The sequence below is a fragment of the Macadamia integrifolia genome, chromosome 3, assembly GCF_013358625.1.
Source record: "Macadamia integrifolia cultivar HAES 741 chromosome 3, SCU_Mint_v3, whole genome shotgun sequence".
In the NCBI taxonomy this organism is placed as follows: domain Eukaryota; kingdom Viridiplantae; phylum Streptophyta; class Magnoliopsida; order Proteales; family Proteaceae; genus Macadamia; species Macadamia integrifolia.
The window spans coordinates 9,928,792-9,945,407 of NC_056559.1; the positions used below are offsets into that span (position 1 = coordinate 9,928,792).

The 16,616-nt window shown below is 37.5% G+C and overlaps 2 protein-coding genes across 7 annotated transcripts in view; both read left to right on the forward strand.

The window, feature by feature from the left end:
• LOC122073031 (putative pentatricopeptide repeat-containing protein At1g19290) overlaps window positions 1-3,670 on the forward strand; it is a 16,600-nt gene extending 12,930 nt beyond the window's left edge. For 2 of the 4 annotated variants that reach the window (XM_042637514.1, XM_042637513.1), the window contains exon 3: window positions 2,297-3,670. The gene's annotated coding sequence lies outside the window, so the exon portion shown is untranslated. The remainder of the gene's footprint in view (window positions 1-2,296) is intronic. The other 2 variants (XM_042637516.1, XM_042637515.1) reach the window with 2 other exon arrangements.
• The window catches only part of LOC122073033 (splicing factor U2AF-associated protein 2), a gene marked incomplete at its 3' end in the record, with an annotated part of 91,662 nt that overhangs the window by 51,728 nt on the left and 23,318 nt on the right, over window positions 1-16,616 (forward strand).

Consider the following 16,616-nt stretch of genomic DNA (forward strand, 5'->3'; position numbering starts at 1 on the left):
GTGGATTGACGTGAGAATAACTAATAATAGAACGAAACTGACTTAGAAGAATAGAACTATAATACACAAGAAAGACTGAAAGAAACCAGAAAATGGAATCACCACCAATCAGCGTACTGAATCACCACAGTAGGCTGGAACTGAATCACCACAGAACTTGAAGGCAAACAAGCCAACTCTTATTCAACATAATTCATGGGCTTGTGGATAATCTTTACAGCTTATTTAAACAAAACTGAAAGCGTTATCATAATTACTAGAGCAACCAGTGCACAAGGCTCCCGCTACTACAGTGTCTGGAACGGGCAAATGTACGCAGCCTTACACCCTGCTTTGCAGGAGAGGCTGTTTCCAAAAAAGCGTTATCATAATCAGTTTAGGAAATTTAATCCCGAGTCATGATCAGAATAGGCAAACTGAAACAAGACAGAAGCATAAAAGGATTCTCCCATGTGCAAGCTGTGCAGGTTTCCCTTAACTTGCTAAGACACTAATAAAATAAGACAAAACATGGTTGAAGACTTATAAGAGGTGTCCCAACCTGATAGAACTACTGAATAATAGATAAAAAGGGAACTAGAACTCCTGAATTTAACACATGATTCTGGAATTGAGAAAACCAGGAAAACCCAAACTTGATGGTTTGTTCTGAACCAGAATTGGTTCAATGTTGAACCGCAGGCCAGTTTTGGACCTGGCCTGGTTCCTGCACGTATACTTCAACCCATATGTTCTTCAATGTATGTCCCCTTGTCCTTTAATGTCCCTAACTAGAAAATGGCCTGTTTTAAACTGTCTTTTTTGGGTTTTTTTTTTTTTTTTGCTGTGAATTACAACCATGGTTGCTTGCTTTTACTAGATCTAGCAAATATAAAAGAAAAGTGGAAATTGACAGAACCAAATATTTATAAGTATCAATGGAGTTGTGTAGAAGGTTGCCAAAGTGATGTTGCCATGTATGTCATCTTATTCCAGTCTGGTTGAATTGTTAAAATTGTGCCATTATTTTGGTATCCTTTTTTACTTGAGTCTTTTTCAAAAAGATTTTTGGATAAGCCATTTTGATATATCCTTTTCTCTCTTTGGCCCTAGGGCTTGTGTATTCTTCTCCTTTTTTTTGTAATTTAATTTTTATTCACCCAAAAAAAAAAAGCTTCTTTATTATTTATAAACTGAAACTCAGAACAGTTTTGAACTTTACGGATCTATAAGACTGATTTAATGATGTTTTAGGTATATTGCAATCCAATCAATAGATTTCATGATATATTACTGATTAACGAGACAAACTAAAAGTAATTCACAGTTAAGTACGTACATTCCACGTGATCATGTTCCTGTACTTAGCAGTGATGATCTGCTTATAAAAAAAATAAAAAAAAATAAGGGTTTTCAAATGAGACTTCAATTGTCTACAGTAATATTTCCCACGACGGTATGGAATGTTTGAATATTTGTAAAATTAACCCCTCCCCACACACCCCCCCCCACCCAAAAAAAAAAAAAAAAAGAGAAAAAGAAAATAAAAAGGTAGGCCATTCAATATTATTTGAAAGAGGAGAAATCCAAAGAACCCAATAGCATGCATTAATTCTGATAGAACAGTGAACCGAATCCTGGAGGCCTTCATACTATGGCTCTGTTTGGTTAGAAATGAAGTGAAATAAAATCTCATTGATAATTTAATTGTCAAAGTTCAGCTTTGCTCCATGTATGGTATTGCAGTGGCCTGCTCTAAGAATGCTGAGCACAATGGTGTATATTTCCCACTTCAAAATATTAGAGCAGTCTATGCTGGCTAATTTTACTTAGTGCTAGATTAAAGCAATACTTTGAAGATATTGCAATCATCATTCCCATTTTTTCCATTGCAATCATTTTTCATTTGTCATCCCTCATTTTTTGTTTGGACCTCAATTTCCCATATTTTGTTTTGCATGGATCAATGTAGCTGACTCCATTAAGTTGGGATAAGGATGAGTTTGTTGTTTTTGGTGGTGTAATTAATTGTCAAGGTTAGAAGTTCATCAATGCCCATGTCTTCAATCTTCTAGATGGCTTAGAATAGAGAACATCCTTGATACAACTATTTTGTATTTAATAAAAGGAAAAAAACAAAATAAAAAATTGGAGGGGGGGGGGGGGAGCCTTTCTTGAGCACAACAATTCATACAAAGAGCTAGCTTTAATCAGCATTTCAAATCATAGTGGTTAAATTTTTTTGAAAATTTTTTTTATTTTTTATTTTTTATTTTTGACTCTTGTTAAATTACATTCTTGGTGTCCTTTGTTTCAGGTGGTGTTTCATGAACCTTTCAGTGTACTGTTGTTTACAGGTTCCATCATGGATGTATCAATCTCGAGATGGTTCAGTTTCTAAGGGGTATCATCCAGATTAATTATTTAAAATTCTCATGGACAGAGATACTCATGGCCTATCAACTGTTTTAAGGTTTGAACTTAAATTGAATTGCAGACTGCTCCGGGTTCAATTTCAGGAACTGTACCTTCATAAGAAAATTCTATCTTCCCATGCAAAAGGTTCTGCAAGGATCCTGACATGAAGCCAGGGTTACCACTGATAAGTGAGGAATCCAACTAATTACTTTCCAGAAAGGGCTTATAGGGGGGGCATATTTTTTGCAGGATGATGTTAGACCTTGGCTTCTTACCTGACTACATAATTCAGTGTTTTGCATGGAAATTGCCATCTGGGCTAGGGGAAAGATTGGACGCATTGAGAATCCGCTGAGGCCTGCTCTACAAATAATGATCAGCACTTCAAAAATTTATTGGTTCTTGATCTGGGAGGGGTTTACTGATCCCTCGTCAATTTGCTTACCAATGATCATTTCCCCCTTTCCAAACTGTGAAGGCTGGTGGCGGAGATCTTTCTTTTTCTGGGTGATAGGTCTGAATGTTGGATGCTGACAACAGGCGGATGGAAATCTTCAGACACCTGCTCTATAAAAATGAGTATGATCCACGGTCACCATAGTGGTCTCCAAATGTGGGAGCATGCCAAAGACGACAGAAGCATCTGCCTAGGTGAAAGGGAACCAGGTCGAGAACTTGAAGAAGAGGCCAACTTTTCTGATCAAGGAACCAGTGTGGAAGCACAAATTGATCAGTGCTGATTCAGGCAAGAAAGCCAAAGGGTGGTAAACAGTTGGTTCGTTATCATAATGTTTATTGTTTCCTTGAGGAAATTAATGGTCCAGATGATTGTCCATTAAAATGAAGGTTTGGAAGCTGTGGTGACCTACAGGAAGGACATATAAATTATGCAGTGGAAACTACAGAGGTAGGATTTTGGTGATGCAGAGGCCAATTTTGTGAAGGTCAGCAAATGTTTGGGCTCTCTCCTTTTTTTTTTTTTTTTGGGGGTGGGGGTGGGGGGAAGGAGTCTGCCTTGGATTGATTTTGAACTTCAGAGAAGGGTGATTAAGGGACCTTGGGATATCTTGGGCAATTCTGGTCTTAAGATGGGACGGAGAAGTGTCATTTGATTAACCAAGGAAGAAGGATATATCTAGGGTGAGAAACTCTTCTATGTACAATAAAATGAGTTGTGTAGTGAGAAACCCAGGCATCTTTACCCAGTGAGTGAAATATAAAGAGGATTAAACAGAAGTTTCTTCTTAAGAATGAATAGCATTTTTCTTTTATATTTTCCCCTTTCTTGCTTGGACATAGTTCGGTTGTTGTTGTTGTTTTTGTTTTGTTTTGTTTTTTGTTTTTTGTTTTTGTTTTTTTGTTTTTGTTTTTGTTTTTTTTGTTTTTTGTTTTTTTGTTTTTTGTTTTTTTGTTTTTTGTTTTTTGTTTTTATTATTATTAAATGAAAAAAGGAAGAGCATATATATTAAAAGTTAGTTATGGAGTTTAACAGATCAGGGTTCATTATCAAGGAGTTCCTACTCATTGCATCTAGACACAGTTCAGTTGTTGGAGTGAGCCATATCGGTGTTCGACATGCATGGGCACCAGTATATGCTTTGACTTTGATGAGTAAAAAAGAAAAAAAAAATGTTAATGGAGAGAGAGAGAGAGAGAGAGAGAGAGAGAGAGAGAGTACAGTACAACCTATTATAAGCACCAATCACCTGTAAGATGAAGAAAAAGAACACACATTAATTAGGGATTTATGGTCAAGAATATTTCGATCCCTTACATAACTTTCATTATTGAATGAACGAGAAACTTATAACCAGTCCACACAAATACTTGAGGGAAAAAAAAGAAGGGAAGAGAAAACGAGGAGGAAAAAGAGAGATCTGAACCAGGATACTTTCAGCGTAATGTATAATGGCCCTTCCAACTTTTATAGCCTTGTGCACAGGTGCACTTATTAATATATATATATATATATATATATATATTAGACTCTACTTAGAGTAACTCTAGTTATAAACTAAAAGAGGAACTGATGCTGTGTTTGATATATTCTGGGTCAATAATGCACTTTAAAAAATAATGCAGACACAGCCTCACATTCTCTTAAGCCACAATTAGAGTTGAGGTCTTCAAAGAGTGGGGGTGGTCGGACACAAAATTTTGAGGTTAAATAGATGAGATGACAAATATACATTAAATAAATAAGAGTTCAGATGTTTAAATCATGGGTGAAAGACTAAGGATTCATTTGTTATGATTTCTTTTATTGCATACCAAACACAACTTGAAACAAACACAATGTCCCTATCATGATCAACTGCAAACAATAACCCTACGGTAGGTACACAACTTAACACTCCCTCAGTAGGGGTGTGAAAACCTAGCCCAAATCGATAAAATCGATCGAAACCAACCGATAAAATCCGACTGGAACCAAACCGATCCTTATTGGATTGGTTTTGGACTGAGGTATGTTGGGACTGACTGAAAAGTGATCCAAACCGAACGGACCAATAACCAAATTGAATAAAACTGATAAAAAAATAAATGATTATTAGATTATAAATTGGTGAATTGCCTTCTATTTTTTACAATATTAGTGAGAAAAATTTTTATTGTTAGGGGAATTGTTACAAATCATTGAATATTAGGTTATGAATAGAGAAATTGATTTGTAAACTGTAATAATGCTTCCATTGATTTCCTTGTTCACTATACAAAACTAATTGGATAGTTAAATGAATGATTGGATAATAAGGTTCATTTTGTGATTTTAATATTAGTTATCTCCTTAGTAATTTGTTATCCATTGGTTTTAATATTAGTTATCTTTCCCTTACAATGATAAACCACGATTTAACCATAAATTTAAAGTGTTTTTTTTTTGTCAAATCTTGTCACTATAGGTTATGAATGTAAAATTTCATTATGGTTCAAACCCAATAATAAACCGATATTAACCTAATATTAAAAAACCAAAATAAATCGAAATCAAACCGAATTAAAATCGAAATCGATCGAAAATCGAAGTTTCTTAATAGATTGGTTTTGATCTCCCTCATTCCTAGATCAAAACCGATTCAACCTGACCGAAACTAAACCGAACCAATAGATTGACACCCCTATCCCTCTGGCTGAAGCATATAAATCACCCTGGCCCAACTTACAACAATTTTTTAAAAAAGTAAAACCAAATAAAGTCTGGGTAAACACATCACCCAATTGATTTGCAAAAGAAATAAATAGAGTACCAAAAAACTTTTGAATAATTGCATTCCCCACAAAATGACAATTGACTTTGATGTGTTTGATCTTTCCATAAAATATCATGTTGTTGACAATGTTATAACTTGATTATCACATAACATCTTCATAGACTTTAATAATTGAAAAGTCTAACTCTTAAAACAGTGATTTCAACCACATCAATTCAACTTCCATAGTACAGTCTCTCTATACTCCAATGTACTCTACAATCAACTACCATACCTTATAGTGTGGGACGACAACATGTAGCGCACTTGTGAGTGGAGTTGTGACTTATTTATTATGACACTAATAGTCCCTATCCTATCTTCAGCGTAATTATTTCTGTGCGTTCCACATTACCCATCTCTTTAAGTGTCATTTTCTGTCTTCCTCTCTCTTTCTCTATCGCTCTCAATCTCTATTTCAAGTCTTTTATAGTTTACGTAGACTGTAGCCAGTGGCATCCACCGACACTTTGTTTGTTATTCTTTGTACTACGGAATGAAGGATCGGACCTCCCTCTCCCCCTACTTTGGCTACGTCGGTTCACTCCAATATACTAATTCCCATCTTTGCTGCATGATATGAAGACAAACATAAAACATCCTAACCCTCTGAAGCCTCTATTGTACCCTACGGCCATCTCTCTCTCTCTCTCTCTCTCTCTCTCTCATGAGAATGATAAGGATTACAAATTTACAATATTCAGTAGCTAAATTCATAGTCGATCTTACTGTTGAGGGTATGTTGTCTTGAATTTCGTCCGTGGCAAAAGTGGGTGGATTCTAGAGGATTGTAAAATTCAGTAAATTTTCTATATAGGGTTTTGTTTTATATTTATAGCGAGGTTTTATTTCTCTATAAACAACCGGAGAGAGGTGTGAAGACGACCCTTGTAACCCTATTCTCTATTAATAATGAAACAGGATCTCATCTCACCATGAAAATAAGAAAATCTGATCGTATCACTCATTCTTTAATTGCGTTTCTACACTTACTTCAACAACACCACTTTGTCGATCTTTCAGCTTTGTTTCTAGCTGGTAATTGTAAGGAATTGCTAAAAGGCTGGGTCTATTTTGTTGTTTTTTGATGAGTTTGATTTGAGCCATAAAAGAAAAGCCAATTGATCCAAAGAAAGCTAATAAATAAATAAATCAAAGGTCCTACCAGACATTTGAAGTATCAACTTTCAAGGACAGCAATTGATGTGATACTCTCACGTGGATGCATGCATGATTTAACTGATCATATTCCGAAATAACTAGAGTATAAATCTATAAGACATATGCCGTGCATATCTAATGGGCCCTAATGGAATAGTATCACAGCCCATAAAAAAGCCATAAACCACCAACCAATTGAACAGTAAGTTTGCCGACAGTAATTTCTCTTGAAGTTAGATGAAAGATGGTAAGACTCTACAAGGATATCATAATCACTACTGTTGATCAGGTTAAACCAAAAAAATAAAAAACTGTTAATCAGCTTAAGGGCATTATCCTTCTAGATCTATTTTAGAGAGAGAGAGAGAGAGAGAGAGAGAGAGAGAGAGAGCATTCAATAATTACCAATAATTTCACATAACTTTTAGATAATGGAATTGCGAAAAAGGATGTTCATATATGGATTAATTAATTGCTCGAAAATTCAGATAAACTATAGAAAATCTTTTGTTTTTAAATTATAATAACAACAATGTAATAGATTATTATCAAAGAACCTACTTTTTACTATATGTAATTTTTGAGTCCACATTTTTTCCTAAAGGACATATTATTGGTGTGTGTACCCAATAAATGTACATACGTATGTACATGTACATGTACATGCATGCACCTATATGTATGAGACATATACCCTTCTCCATGTTTCACCAAAAAATATATATATATATACCCTTCCCCATAACCTGTATATGTATGGGTACCTGTATTGGTGTACCCATTCGTACACAGAGACCTACATTCAATATATAAAAATATTCTGCATGTATTCGGGTACTAATATATTATGAGAGTCTTAAGTTCTCTGTTTATTGCAAGTGCTTCTGTTCTCTGTTTTCGTTTTCTCTTTGAATTTCAGAGTATTACCTTCGGACATACCTATGAGAATTGCTTATTTGAGTGCACCTTAGACAATTGGAGAGTTGTTTTATCTTGGAGGTGAGAACGTATGATCAACCCGGTAGCATGCATATATACGGGGCGTTCAAATACCTTAAGGAGAGTATATATATACGACTCAACTCTACTTTAGAGGGACGATTCCTGCTTCTGTTTCAGAGGATCAATTGAACAAGTAAGTGATCTTCTATTTGTAATTATCTTTCCATTAATATAATTGTTTTGTCAAAGTCTTATACCTATTGCCTGGTTAATGTTTTTTACAATGTGTTACTGCCCAAAATCCGTATGTGCCGACCCTGCACCTACACAAGCACAGAAGACAGAGGACCGGAGGTATCTCCGAGATTAGTCCTCCGATGCCCAAGTTAGTGATCGGCAGAACAGTGTTTTTACAAGAGTAATGGTGGGTGTTAGCGTACCTCCTGTAGGTTCATTTTCGGTTCCCTCTTATAGGGTTTCTTGGCCTAGGGTTTCAGGAACCCCTCCTTGAGAATCTTCTCCTCACGTGGTTTGAATCCTTGCGGCCTCTATCGGATGGGCGACACGTGCCTCTCCCTCGGATGCCACGTGTCCTCGCTTTATTAGATGACAAATTCTGTCGTATCACAATGTATAGAGCATAAAATCACATTAATAATTTAGAATGCCTAAGGGTTGGGGAAAAAAAAAACTAACAAAATTTTGAGCAATGTATAAATTGTGGTTCAATGTTATATTGGACATTGATTAATTTTTAAAATCCTCTTGGCTATATTGAAATGAAAAACGATCTAATATGAAAGCATAGTCCCAAATTTCAATTATAATGAGGGTTGATGTGAGGAAAATGAAAAACGATCTAATATGAAAGCATAGTCCCAAATTTCAATTCTAATGAGGGTTGATGTGACGAAAATGAAAGCTTGATGAATAATCTAATGAAGATCAACAGATTGGTTTAAAAGGGGAACTTGTATCTCTTTGCAGGAATATTTAGATATTATTTATTTCGGGCAAGTTTTCCTATACTCACAATCAATGGAGAATCTCTTGACCGATGGGTTAGGGTGGTGTTCATAGGGTATAGGGGGACAATGGGGGTACTATCGTTGATGGCCATGGTTTTAAGTATCGGTGCGTATCGTGCCGTATCGGCCGATACATATCCGTATCGATAGGCATCGGCACGATACATACCGATACGCTACATAGAATTTTGGGCCACCTTTTGCGTATCGCCGTATCGTACGTATCGCCGTATCGTACGTATCGTATCGTGATGTATCGTATCGGTACCGATACGTACGATACTCTGCGATACGAACTTTTGAAAATTTGGAAATTCCCGAGAGTATCGGTACGTATCGGTATGTATCGACCGTATCGTGCAGTATTGAGCCGTATCGTACTGTATCGGTACCGTATCGGTATGTATCGACTGAAAATATGAAAATTCCCGTGAATGTGCCTTTATTGTTTGAAACAAACACTTCAAACTCTCACCAATAGTTTTCTATATTTCTCTTCTTTCTTCCCCTTTGATTCACACACTTTTTTGGAGACTCAAATGGTAGATTGAAAGAAACATTGTCGAAGTGAATGGTTCAAAGAAGGAGAAAAACATAGTCCAAGAAGATCCTTGAACTTGAAAGTTGAAAATTTTGAATAGTAAGTTCTTGAATCTTTACTCACTTTTTTCAACTTTAACCTTAGATTTTCAAGTTTTTTTACAAATCTAAGGTTCATCATAGGGGTGTCAACTGGTCGGGTCGATTCGGTTTCGGTCGGGCTTAATCGGGCTTGAAGACTTTCAAAGGCTACACCGTGTCCGCCCATTTAACTAATCGGGCTTAGTTATTGAGGGCATGGTACACTTTATATTCGGTCGGTCGGCCTCGGGCTATAATCGGGCCACCTTAATCGGGCTTTAGTCGGGCCTCAATTGGGCTACGGACATGTTTAATGTTAAACGGGTTTTAACCGATTTTTAAACGGGCCTTCTTTAAAATGTGCTCTTATATTTCGACCCACTCATGCAAGCCTAAAAAAATGACAATAAATTAATAAATGATACCAAATATAACCATTATTTAAAATGTGAACATGTTTTTACTTTTTAGTTTTTACTTTCTAATTTGGGGGGTAAAATAGGTATTCTACAATCATTAAAGGGTCGGGCTAGGCCAGTGCACAATAGGCCGGTCTCGATCGGGTGTTAAACGGTCGGTCTCGATCGGGCGCCCGACGGTCCAAGTGGCAAAACCAAGACCGACCGTTTATAAACGGGCCGGGCTCAAGCCCGACACGTTTAATAAATGGTCCGGGCTCAAGCCCGACACGTTTAATAGACGGTCCGGGCCGGGCCGGTCTATAAACGGTCGGTCCCGATCGGTTTAGTCAGTTCGGGCCACGAATTGACACCCCTACTTCATCATACTTAGAATCACATTTTGTGCATCATTATTACATGAAATCATTGGATTGATAAGGATTTACAAACTTTTTTCAAGAGAAAATGAGGGTTCCAATTTATTTCAAATTTCTTAGATCTACTCATGCTCAATGATTAAAAATGTTTAGATTTTTTATATGTTATGTAAAAACAAGTGTTCTACAACTTCCATGGAAAATTTTGATTTTTCTCAAAAATATATATTTGTCTATCAATATGATACCCTCATCATTTTGAACATTTTCAACTCAATATATTTGTCTATCAATACGATACCCTCTACTTAAGTATTTATGCATTCTACATGTTATATATAACTTTTGTTAACTGTTTTTTTATGCAAAAGTGTATAAAAATGTGTTCCCTATCCATTTATATGCGTATCTTTAGCGTATCTTAACGTATCTTAGCGTATCTCCGATACAATACGATACCCTTCGATACGTATCTTAATTTTGACCGACCGATACGGCGACCGATACCGATACTTTAATTCTTGATAGGACTCAAACAAAAATGTGGTATGAATAAAAAATTATAGACATCCGAAAAAAGGGGATGGTACTACAAGGCCACAAATTGGTGCTATTGTTAGATAGTAATTTTTGGAACTCCTCAGAGTCATTCTAGATCTCCTATACTTTTCACCCTCCAATTTGTTCTCGCTTTATCCCATAGAGAAGGCCTCGAATGGTGGCTTCTATAGTTTTTCTTGTCATCATCTAATCGGAATATAGTGAGACACATTTTCCTTGAATGGTAACACAATTAGTTCATCCAAAGATATTGTTAATGGGATCAATAACATTCGTAAAAATTAGTATAGTTAGATTCAAGTTTGGAATAAAGGGTGTATTAAAGGGAACTGAGTGAATAAGAGTCACATGTTGGGAAATAGATTGACATGATTAAGCAGTCCAATACTTCATTAATTATAAAACAAAATATGGGTTAAGTTTAGCCTATGCATAATTGACATGGTTTCTACGTGTCCATATGTAATAGCAAGTTATTAATACCCCATAAATTTAAAATTTATATTGTGTAACACCCTCATTTGCTAATAATATGGAAGACATCCCCCATTTTGAAATGAAATTATACTTATATCGACTCCGCTAATTGATTCTAGTTAAGTGATGATGTCAAATAGCTAAAATTTATTAAATGCCCAAATAACCCTTGAAGAAAGATAAACTTACCGTTTTACCCTTCCTTGTAAAACCCAAAATCGATGATGGAATCAGTTAGGGTTACTCTGTCTTCCTTGCATACCCTTCAATATATGACGATGGATTGAATTCCGACAAGGAAGCTCCAGTGACTGCAATTTTGAGCCCTCAATTCACCGTTTTACTCTTCAATGCAAAACTCCCAAACCAGTTAGGGTTTCTCTATTCTCAGCAAACCTTTCCATGGCTGCTCAACGAGTCATTCTGTTCTTTAATGTGTTTTTTTCTTTTTCTTGTACTTACTAGCTCGAACTCAGAATCGATTATTCCCGCTGGCGAAACACGAATGTGATCTTAAGTCCAAAAGAAAATAAAAAATTGGTCTATGATTTTTAAATGGACAAATGCGCTTACATCCGAAGATCAAGTGAATACTTGTTTCTTTTCTAGTCAAGAAGTAACAAGAATTTTTCAAAGAGTTGAAAGGGAAAGCCGATGGGATGAGAGGTTTCGGTTTCACAGTGTTATTGGAGGAAGCTAACAATTCTCAAATAACTGGTAGGATCAATTATGCTAAAGCTCTTCTTTTCTTAGTTCTACTAAATAAACTAAAACAATCTTTCTACTGGTTTTATTACAAGGAAAGCGCAGCCATTTTAGTGTAGTTTATCCTGATAATCCAAGTTGCAGAGATGAAGGTTTGTGGATATTGGATTTGATTCTCTTCTTCGTTCTTGGTTCCCATATGAGTAGGTTTGAGGGTTGTCTGTCGAGCAAGTCGGTGATCTTCTAGGGTTCAACTGTAGACCTTCAACAGTAGATCTGAAAATGTTGAAGGTATCTTTTTTTTTTCTTTCTTAGTTCTAATAAATAAACCACATGTTATATCGATTTGTTTGCTAAAATTGTTGGGGACACTTGTTTCTCCTACAAGCAAGCTGTGTCTGATTAGATGTGGAGTGTTGAAATGAAAACTTAGTGAGAGAAAGAGAGGGATATGATTCATCTCAATAGAGCTTATGGATTAAAGAGTGATCGCATAGCTGGAGTGACCTCAAGATGTACACGCAAGTCTCCCAATTGTGAGATCATGGTATGATCCATGGGTTCTATGGAGAAGATCTGCATGAGAGAGGGAGAGAGAGAGAGAGAGAGAGAGAGAGAGAGAGAGAGATATGATCCATGGTATGATCCATGGGTTCTATGGAGAGAGAGAGAGAGAGAGACTTCTTCATTGATGCTGGTTCAAGGGATGGAGGTTGAAGATACTCCACTTGAAATTAGGGGTGGTATATAGAAAGCCAAATCAGGATCAAAGGGTGTTTTCCAATTTTAAGAAAACATTATAGGAAAAAAGGTCGCAATACGTACGTATAAATAATTTGAAAATATATTTTTCAATTAAGAACCGTTGATTTAATTCTATCCAATATTTGTCGTTGAACTGTTAACCCAAAAAAACCGGCCTTAACCTCTCCTCTCCATCGTGAACCTGGCAGCCCCCTTTCCCGTCTTCTCTCCCCTCCCTCTCCTTGCCTCATCGATCGAGTCTTTTTCCCCACTCCATCTTTTGATTGTTTCCTCTTTAATTTTCTGCTTCTAGTTGATATGGGTTTCTTCACTGTTATAAGATTTTAGTTTTGTCTTAATTCGTTCGTTTTCAAAGTGGGGATGACTGATTTGAGTAAAACCTCCAAGCTCTTTCATCTTTGATTGGTCTATAGGAGATGATGACTGATGGAATAGATAGTATTTCAAAATTATGGATAGTTTCTTTTCTTAAGCCTAATTTGTGAGATTCTTACTAGATCTTAGATGTAGTCTTTGTAATTATGATAATTTCGTCAGGTTTGCAATAGTTTTCTTTCAAGTAGGATTCTTTCGCAGTGGTGAGTTTTGGTGAAAACCTCTACATGATTATGTGACCTAGTGGATTTTTCGAAACCCAGGAAGAGATGATCTTCATCAGCAACTCCATTAATGAAGCTAGTAATGATAGAATAGTCTGAAAACATTCCTCACTGCATGTAGCATAGGGGTGTCAACCGGTCGGGCCGGTCCGATTTCGATCGGGCTTAATCGGGCTTGAAGACTTTCAAAGGCTACACCGTGTCAGCCCATTTAACTAATCGGGCTTAATTATTGAGGGCATGGTACACTTTATATTCGGTCGATCGGTCTCGGGCTATAATCGGGCTACCTTAATCGGGCTTTAGTCGGGCCTTAATCGGGCTACGGACATGTTTAATGTTAAACGGGCTTTAACCGGTTTTTAAACGGGCCCTCTTTAAAATGTGCTCTTATATTCCAGCCCACTCATGCAAGCCCAAAAAAATGACAATAAATCAATAAATGATACAAAATATAACCATTATTTAAAATATGAACATATCTTTCACTTTTTAGTTTTTATTCTTTAATTTGGGGGGTAAAATAGGTATTCTACAATCATTAAAGGGTCGGGCCAAGTCAGTGCACAATAGGGCGGTCTCGGTTGGACGTTATTCGATCGGTCTCAGTCGGGCGCCCGACGGTCCAAGTAGCAAAATCGAGACCGACCATCTATAAACGAGCCGGGCTCAAGTCTGACACGTTTAATAAACGGTCCTGGCCGGGCCGGTCTATAAACGGTTGGTCCCGATCGATTTAGTCGGGTCGGGCCACAAATTGACACCCCTAATGTAGCATCATTGAAAATTACTTTAATGGAGCATTGGGAAGTGAGAGAGACTGAGCTAGAAAAGGGGGTGGGAATGGGGTGTTGTGGGTTCATGGCTAAGAGAGAAGGAGGCTATAATAATAAAAACTCTTACCGTAAAGCTGAAAACGATTATCATAAAAAACAATTAAAATCAATTAACGGCTTGAATTACCATCATGCCATATTTACGATTAATATAAAAAATACGGATAAGTAAGCTCGCAGAACGTACATTCTGCCCAACGTTATATTGTTATACATCAAGGCAGTCGATGTTATTAACAAACGGGGTGTTTTATGATGTAAATTTCAAATTTATGGGTGGTACAAATTTTTATTTTTTTTTACATATTCTTAAAACCGTTGGATCAAATTTTTTTTTTTTAATATTCTTAAAAACCGTTGGATCAAACTGAAATGTTGTAGAACATCTATGAAACACACATGTGTGGCCATTAAAATTTCTCTCAGATCCGCAAAAGAGAAATTGCCGAGAACATCTCCATAGTCTACTACTCTTTCTGTTCACCAGCGATAAAGACAAAACCCTCCCATCCTCTGTCATGAATACCGGAAACCGAGGACTCTATTTCCACTCCTGGTTTTATAAAACCGCCAACTACCATCCTCAATCCTCATCTCCTATAAATAGTTAAACCTTATCATTGTGGTCCGATCAACCTTCCCACCGACAACCAAGAGAAATAAAGAAAAGAAAAGCGAATCCCATCCGGAAGAAAGCAGAGATGAATTATCTGAGCAAAGTTTCGATGATGGCCAGCGTCGCTGTTGTGCAAGGAAACACCCAAAACGGCACCGATCGGGGTTTCAAATGGAACGCCGGCTTCAGATCCCTCCAGTTTCGTAAGAAACGGTTTTCCGGCCATAACCCCTCCGAATACCTTACGGTGTGCGGCTTCTTTGGTTCCGATGTGGGCCATTTTATAGGGAGCTGCAACGGAGAGGAGAGGCGAAGGCAAGCGGATGAGTCTCTTCAGAAGGCTATGTATCTGAACTGTTGGGGCCAGAGTTAAAAGAGGGGCCTTTCGGCCTATCTGGATTCTGGAGTGAGTTTTTCTTCTTGAGCTTCGTCGGCGTTGACGAACAGAGAAATTAGCCGAGGTTTTATGCTTCTACCGATCGGAAAAAAAGATGTTAATTTGTGGCATCTCTGGGTGTGAGACGAGAAGACTGGATTTGGGTAAACCTAACCCAACTCTGTTGATGGAAATAGTTGCGAGGCCGGAGGAGGAGAAGAGGAGGGGGTAGTGGGGAATAAGTGGATGTGAAGCTGTAAATTATGTCCTCAGATGTAAATATCTGCAACTTTTTACTTACAAAAGAGTGAGAATGAAAGATGTTCATATTCAAATCTCCGTTTCTGAGTTCAATCTCGTTCGGTCGGTCTGATTTGATTTCAAATGTTTATAGGTTTCATAGAAATCCAAACTAAAAACCAAACTTATAAGAATTCCATTAATCAGGGCTGAATTAGTTGACTACAGTTGATTTTACCGATTTGTACTGAAACTACTTGTTTCATTAGCTAGTTACTCTGTGTACTTACAGAAAAGGGGAGAACTACTATTTCTCTAATCCCCTAAACAGAGCTCAACCATGACCTTCCCAGCCTATCAGAAAATGAAGAAGGGTTTTTGTTACAGAAGATCATTGTAAAAGCACAAATTCATTTGTTATGTTGAGCAGAGTTATTTGTAAGGTTGTGTTTGGATGTCAGGAAAAAAAAATTATATATATATATATATATATATATAATAAGATAAAAATAAGGGAAAATGACAGGTATGCTAGCGTAGTACCTAGAATTTAGGAATGCTAACGGCATTTTGACCGTAGGATTTGATCAACATGAATTGAACCGTTGGATGGAGAGAAGATAAACAAATTTTCAATGCACGGTTGTAACACCTTTACTCTCTCTCTCTCTCCTCAGCGGAAAAAATCATTCATTCACCAGATCCAGCCGGAGAAAGCAAAGTAGTTGGCACCGCCGCTTTTGATGGACCGCTGCCACAGCCGCAGCCGCAACTGCTGCCGTTGCTGCTACTGCCGCTGTCGAGGTCGAAGAAAGCTTAGAGGGAGGGGGAGAGAGAGAGAGAGGAACAACAAAAACCAGAAAAAAGAAGAAGAAGAAGAAGAAGAGAACTGAGCTCAACCTGGGCCTGTTCGGTGCTGAAACTCACACCGAACGCTGCTGACTTGTTTGGTGCTCTTTCTCTCTTTCTTTCGCTTCTCTCACCCAAGGGCCAATGGAACGGGGATCTGCCACAGCCGCTGCCGCTGCCGCTTCCGAGGTCGAAGAAAGCTCAGAGGGAGGGGCAGAGAGAGAGGAACCGTAGCCGTTGCCGCAGCCACTGTCGCTGCCACAACCGCTGCCGAGGTCGAAGAAAGCTCAGAGGGAGGGGGAGAGAGAGAGGAATAGTAAAAACCAGAAAAGAAGAAGAAGAAGAAGAAGAAGAAGAAGAGAACTGAGCTCAACCTGGTCGGGGGAGAGAGGGAGTAACAGAAAAAACCAAAAA